At 55.1% G+C, this 7,500-nt stretch overlaps 1 protein-coding gene across 1 annotated transcript in view; it reads left to right on the forward strand.

Annotated features, from left to right (window-relative positions):
* The window catches only part of spon2a (spondin 2a, extracellular matrix protein), a gene marked incomplete at its 5' end in the record, with an annotated part of 29,450 nt that overhangs the window by 6,151 nt on the left and 15,799 nt on the right, over positions 1 to 7,500 (forward strand). The window lies entirely within an intron of this gene.

Raw genomic sequence — 7,500 nt, forward strand, 5'->3', positions numbered from 1 at the left:
GAACTCTGCTGTCTGTCTGCAGCCTGTCCCACTGAACTCTGCTGTCTGTCTGCAGCCTGTCCCACTGAACTCTGCTGTCTGTCTGCAGCCTGTCCCACTGAACTCTGCTGTCTGTCTGCAGCCTGTCCCACTGAACTCTGCTGTCTGTCTGCAGCCTGTCCCACTGAACTCTGCTGTCTGTCTGCAGCCTGTCCCACTGAACTCTGCTGTCTGTCTGCAGCCTGTCCCACTGAACTCTGCTCTCTGTCTGCAGCCTGTCCCACTGAACTCTGCTCTCTGTCTGCAGCCTGTCCCACTGAACTCTGCTGTCTGTCTGCAGCCTGTCCCACTGAACTCTGCTGCCTGTCTGCAGCCTGTCCCACTGAACTCTGCTGTCTGTCTGCAGCCTGTCCCACTGAACTCTGCTGTCTGTCTGCAGCCTGTCCCACTGAACTCTGCTGTCTGTCTGCAGCCTGTCCCACTGAACTCTGCTGTCTGTCTGCAGCCTGTCCCACTGAACTCTGCTGTCTGTCTGCAGCCTGTCCCACTGAACTCTGCTGTCTGTCTGTCCCACTGAACTCTGCTGTCTGTCTGCAGCCTGTCCCACTGAACTCTGCTCTCTGCCTGTCCCACTGAACTCTGCTGTCTGTCTGCAGCCTGTCCCACTGAACTCTGCTGTCTGTCTGCAGCCTGTCCCACTGAACTCTGCTGTCTGTCTGTCCCACTGAACTCTGCTGTCTGTCTGCAGCCTGTCCCACTGAACTCTGCTCTCTGCCTGTCCCACTGAACTCTGCTGTCTGTCTGCAGCCTGTCCCACTGAACTCTGCTCTCTGTCTGCAGCCTGTCCCACTGAACTCTGCTGTCTGTCTGCAGCCTGTCCCACTGAACTCTGCTGTCTGTCTGCAGCCTGTCCCACTGAACTCTGCTCTCTGTCTGCAGCCTGTCCCACTGAACTCTGCTGTCTGTCTGCAGCCTGTCCCACTGAACTCTGCTGTCTGTCTGCAGCCTGTCCCACTGAACTCTGCTGTCTGTCTGCAGCCTGTCCCACTGAACTCTGCTCTCTGTCTGCAGCCTGTCCCACTGAACTCTGCTCTCTGTCTGCAGCCTGTCCCACTGAACTCTGCTGTCTGTCTGCAGCCTGTCCCACTGAACTCTGCTGTCTGTCTGCAGCCTGTCCCACTGAACTCTGCTCTCTGTCTGCAGCCTGTCCCACTGAACTCTGCTCTCTGTCTGCAGCCTGTCCCACTGAACTCTGCTCTCTGTCTGCAGCCTGTCCCACTGAACTCTACTGTCTGCAGCCTGTCCCACTGAACTCTGCTGTCTGTCTGCAGCCTGTCCCACTGAACTCTGCTGTCTGTCTGCAGCCTGTCCCACTGAACTCTGCTGTCTGTCTGCAGCCTGTCCCACTGAACTCTACTGTCTGTCTGCAGCCTGTCCCACTGAACTCTGCTCTCTGTCTGCAGCCTGTCCCACTGAACTCTGCTCTCTGTCTGCAGCCTGTCCCACTGAACTCTACTGTCTGTCCCACTGAACTCTGCTGTCTGTCTGCAGCCTGTCCCACTGAACTCTACTGTCTGTCCCACTGAACTCTGCTGTCTGTCTGCAGCCTGTCCCACTGAACTCTACTGTCTGTCTGCAGCCTGTCCCACTGAACTCTGCTGTCTGTCTGCAGCCTGTCCCACTGAACTCTGCTGTCTGTCTGCAGCCTGTCCCACTGAACTCTACTGTCTGTCTGCAGCCTGTCCCACTGAACTCTGCTGTCTGTCTGCAGCCTGTCCCACTGAACTCTGCTGTCTGTCTGCAGCCTGTCCCACTGAACTCTACTGTCTGTCCCACTGAACTCTGCTGTCTGTCTGCAGCCTGTCCCACTGAACTCTACTGTCTGTCCCACTGAACTCTGCTGTCTGTCTGCAGCCTGTCCCACTGAACTCTGCTGTCTGTCTGCAGCCTGTCCCACTGAACTCTGCTGTCTGTCTGCAGCCTGTCCCACTGAACTCTGCTGTCTGTCTGCAGCCTGTCCCACTGAACTCTGCTGTCTGTCTGCAGCCTGTCCCACTGAACTCTGCTGTCTGTCTGCAGCCTGTCCCACTGAACTCTGCTGTCTGTCTGCAGCCTGTCCCACTGAACTCTGCTGTCTGTCTGCAGCCTGTCCCACTGAACTCTGCTGTCTGTCTGCAGCCTGTCCCACTGAACTCTGCTGTCTGTCTGCAGCCTGTCCCACTGAACTCTGCTGTCTGTCTGCAGCCTGTCCCACTGAACTCTGCTGTCTGTCTGCAGCCTGTCCCACTGAACTCTGCTCTCTGTCTGCAGCCTGTCCCACTGAACTCTACTGTCTGTCTGCAGCCTGTCCCACTGAACTCTGCTGTCTGTCTGCAGCCTGTCCCACTGAACTCTGCTCTCTGTCTGCAGCCTGTCCCACTGAACTCTACTGTCTGTCTGCAGCCTGTCCCACTGAACTCTGCTGTCTGTCTGCAGCCTGTCCCACTGAACTCTGCAGCCTGTCCCACTGAACTATGCTCTCTGTCTGCAGCCTGTCCCACTGAACTCTGCTGTCTGTCTGCAGCCTGTCCCACTGAACTCTGCTCTCTGTCTGCAGCCTGTCCCACTGAACTCTGCTCTCTGTCTGCAGCCTGTCCCACTGAACTCTGCTGTCTGTCTGCAGCCTGTCCCACTGAACTCTGCTGTCTGTCTGCAGCCTGTCCCACTGAACTCTGCTCTCTGTCTGCAGCCTGTCCCACTGAACTCTGCTGTCTGTCTGCAGCCTGTCCCACTGAACTCTGCTGTCTGTCTGCAGCCTGTCCCACTGAACTCTGCTGTCTGTCTGCAGCCTGTCCCACTGAACTCTGCTCTCTGCCTGTCCCACTGAACTCTGCTGTCTGTCTGCAGCCTGTCCCACTGAACTCTGCTGTCTGTCTGCAGCCTGTCCCACTGAACTCTGCTGTCTGTCTGCAGCCTGTCCCACTGAACTCTGCTGCCTGTCCCACTGAACTCTGCTCTCTGCCTGTCCCACTGAACTCTGCTCTCTGTCTGCAGCCTGTCCCTCTGAACTCTGCTGTCTGTCTGCAGCCTGTCCCACTGAACTCTGCTCTCTGTCTGCAGCCTGTCCCACTGAACTCTGCTGCCTGTCCCACTGAACTCTGCTGTCTGTCTGCAGCCTGTCCCACTGAACTCTGCTGTCTGTCTGCAGCCTGTCCCACTGAACTCTGCTGTCTGTCTGCAGCCTGTCCCACTGAACTCTGCTGTCTGTCTGCAGCCTGTCCCACTGAACTCTGCTGTCTGTCTGCAGCCTGTCCCACTGAACTCTGCTGTCTGTCTGCAGCCTGTCCCACTGAACTCTGCTGTCTGTCTGCAGCCTGTCCCACTGAACTCTGCTGTCTGTCTGCAGCCTGTCCCACTGAACTCTACTGTCTGTCTGCAGCCTGTCGCACTGAACTCTGCTGTCTGTCTGCAGCCTGTCCCACTGAACTCTGCTGTCTGTCTGCAGCCTGTCCCACTGAACTCTGCTCTCTGTCTGCAGCCTGTCCCACTGAACTCTGCTGTCTGTCTGCAGCCTGTCCCACTGAACTCTGCTGTCTGTCTGCAGCCTGTCCCACTGAACTCTGCTGTCTGTCTGCAGCCTGTCCCACTGAACTCTGCTCTCTGTCTGCAGCCTGTCCCACTGAACTCTGCTGTCTGTCTGCAGCCTGTCCCACTGAACTCTGCTGTCTGTCTGCAGCCTGTCCCACTGAACTCTGCTCTCTGTCTGCAGCCTGTCCCACTGAACTCTGCTGTCTGTCTGCAGCCTGTCCCACTGAACTCTGCTGTCTGTCTGCAGCCTGTCCCACTGAACTCTGCTGTCTGTCTGCAGCCTGTCCCACTGAACTCTGCTCTCTGTCTGCAGCCTGTCCCACTGAACTCTGCACGCTCCACACAGGGGCCCAGGCTGAACTCTACTCATGCACCCCTACAGGCTGAGACAGGGACCACACAGGCTGAGACAGGGACCACACAGGCTGAGACAGGGACCACACAGGCTGAGACAGGGACCATACAGGCTGAGGCAGGGACCACACAGGCTGAGACAGGGACCACACAGGCTGAGACAGGGACCATACAGGCTGAGGCAGGGACCACACAGGCTGAGGCAGGGACCATACAGGCTGAGGCAGGGACCATACAGGCTGAGACAGGGACCATACAGGCTGAGGCAGGGACCATACAGGCTGAGACAGGGACCACACAGGCTGAGACAGGGACCATACAGGCTGAGGCAGGGACCACACAGGCTGAGGCAGGGACCACACAGGCTGAGACAGGGACCATACAGGCTGAGACAGGGACCATACAGGCTGAGACAGGGACCATACAGGCTGAGACAGGGACCGTACAGGCTGAGACAGGGACCGTACAGGCTGAGACAGGGACCATACAGCTGAGACAGGGACCACACAGGCTGAGACAGGGACCATACAGGCTGAGGCAGGGACCACACAGGCTGAGGCAGGGACCACACAGGCTGAGACAGGGACCATACAGGCTGAGACAGGGACCATACAGGCTGAGACAGGGACCGTACAGGCTGAGACAGGGACCATACAGGCTGAGACAGGGACCGTACAGGCTGAGACAGGGACCATACAGGCTGAGACAGGGACCACACAGGCTGAGACAGGGACCACACAGGCTGAGGCAGGGACCACACAGGCTGAGACAGGGACCACACAGGCTGAGGCAGGGACCACAAAGGCTGAGGCAGGGACCATACAGGCTGAGACAGGGACCATACAGGCTGAGGCAGGGACCACACAGGCTGAGACAGGGACCACACAGGCTGAGGCAGGGACCACACAGGCTGAGGCAGGGACCGTACAGGCTGAGGCAGGGACCATACAGGCTGAGACAGGGACCGTACAGGCTGAGACAGGGACCATACAGGCTGAGACAGGGACCGTACAGGCTGAGGCAGGGACCAGACAGGCTGAGACAGGGACCATACAGGCTGAGGCAGGGACCATACAGGCTGAGACAGGGACCGGGGGAGCGGGGCTGCAGTTGAGGTGTTAAGACTGTATCCACAACCAAGTACTGCGCTAGCAACGGCTGTGGTGTGGACTTTATGACTTTATTAAGTGCTGTGGGCTAGTGAGTGTGAACTGGACCGGAGTCAAGCTGAGACTGGCGGACGTCTACTGGGTAGTGACCGAGCCTGGCCTCCGAGCATGTAAATGTGACTGGGCATTTGGCACCGAAACTCTGATTCTGTAGTCGACTTTTTGTGATAGAAAAAGTGACATATAACTAAAGTTGGAGCTGTGAATGAGGCACTTTGGAAAGCCATGTTGGTATAGACACCTGGAAGTGGAAATGAGAGGAACAGGTTAATAGTTATCATTTACTCCCCCTCGTGCCAGATGTCAACACAGGTGGAGTTAGTCCATATAACACACAGGGAGGTTGACAGCACAACTCTATCGTAGCCTTCTGCAAAGCAACTGAAGTCAGTGGGGACCAGTTCTTCACAGTTCCTATAGGACGAATCAGCGTGACGTCACTTGCCACCCAGAAATGTGGAACCCCGCGGCAGTTAATAGTATGAGTTGTGCCAAACAAACGTTCATATCTCAGAAACTATACATCACATCGCTTATATTTTGACATTCTGAGTGAGAGCAGAATTAGCTCAAGAGTTTGATGTATAATATATGCATGTCGTCTTAAAGTTGTGTGAACTGTCTCAGTTTTTAAATTGTAAACAGAGTTAGCCGGCTAGAGTCAGACACTCACGTCTCACGCCACATGGGCTCCATAGGGTTCCATTGCCGTTGCCACCCGGTGACGCGGTTTGTTTACCAAAATGCTGCTCGGCTGATCCCTCGTATTTGACCTATATATTAAAGCAGCTACGAGCAAGATTCTCGATTGTTATTAAACAGTCTAAATGTAATATTGATGCATCACATCTTACCTATAATAGTAGGTGAGACCAAAGCCGTATGAATCAGAGATTGCTCAGTTTACGGTTTACGGCAGCTGCCTGCCTTCAACCGTTTCGCTCTGCCTAGCAACAGACCATAAACAAGGAGACCGCCATGCTCGCTACATCCAGGGGCTTGCTACTCTCGCGAACATCTCTCGTTATATTCTAACAGTTTGTTTGGAAGTAATTTTGTTATTTTGTGGTTATGGCCAAAGTGGCTGCCGCAAACCGTTTCATTTCACTTCCTGATCTGCCCCGGCCGCAGACAGACTAATCGTCAAGACAACACTGGCCGATTCACTCGGGGTTCAAGCGAGACTACTCGGCGTTGGTCTCGTCTACTATTAGAGGTAAGACGTGAGGCATCGATATTACATTTAGACTGTTTAATAACAATCGAAAATCTTGCTCGTAGCTGCTTTAACACCATCATTTAGTGCAAAAACCCTTACTGGAACAGGTCGCCATTGACTTGAGTTGTTTTGGAGAAAGCTGTGCTGGCAAACCTCCCTGTGTGTCCTACGCACCAACACATTTCACATGGCTTTCATTTCACCACGGTGATTAGTAGAGGGTGACGGAATGTTTGTTTTTGTGCAAACTATTCCTTTAAGTTTGTCTGTTGCATTTGTTTGTTTTGATGGAGGGGGGGGAGGTGAGGAGGAGGAGGAGGAAGGGTGGTGCTGCTGACTGGAGGTGTCAGAAATAGGAGCGTGCTTGCCTGGAAGTCTACTGACCTACATTGCTTTATTGGCTCCTCCGCTGCCAGAAGCCGTGGGCGCCTCCAATCATGAACCATCCCGGTGGCGCTGGTGGAGGAGGAGGAGGAGGAGGAGGAGGAGGGCATCTTCGGTGAAGCGGCGGTGGTCATGCACAGCAGCTTAACAGCTTGTCCTCTGGACACATGATGCCTTGCTGCGTTCACACCACTCCATGTGTTCTTTAGATCAGCGGGCACTGCTGCAGTCAGGCAGGCAGGCAGGCAGGCAGGCAGGGAGGGAGGGAGCACGACCTGGCTGTGACCGTGCACGAGGTGACAGTGACAGATCAAACGTCGCTTATCTGTTGACAGCTTCATCTCTCATTCTTCGCCCCGTTTCCCCTCTCCTTCGCTTTTTCTCTCTCCAACGCCAGGCAATCATATCCCCGTTCTCTTTCCCACAAAAAGCAAAACATGCACACGCAATGCCCCAGGAATCCTAAACACATATGATTCCTATCTCCATATTCATAAACCCCCTGCTATTGCTGTTAAGCATGTAATTCAAAACAGACAGATCACACCAAACAACTAAGTACCATGCCGGGCCCGGCCCGCATTACTCTTAAAGCCGCAGTATTTTGGAGAGCTTTAGGGAAATGGGACAACAGTTTGCATATAAACCCACTTTGTGCTGCCGGCCTGGGTCTCATGTGGTCTGCAGAGGACTGGGTCTGCATGTGGTCTGCAGAGGACTGGGCCTGCATGTGGTCTGCAGAGGACTGGGTCTGCATGTGGTCTGCAGAGGACTGGGTCTGCATGTGGTCTGCAGAGGACTGGGTCTGCATGTGGTCTGCAGAGGACT

The sequence above is a fragment of the Poromitra crassiceps genome, assembly GCF_964638095.1.
Source record: "Poromitra crassiceps genome assembly, chromosome: 15".
NCBI classification, from domain to species: domain Eukaryota; kingdom Metazoa; phylum Chordata; class Actinopteri; order Beryciformes; family Melamphaidae; genus Poromitra; species Poromitra crassiceps.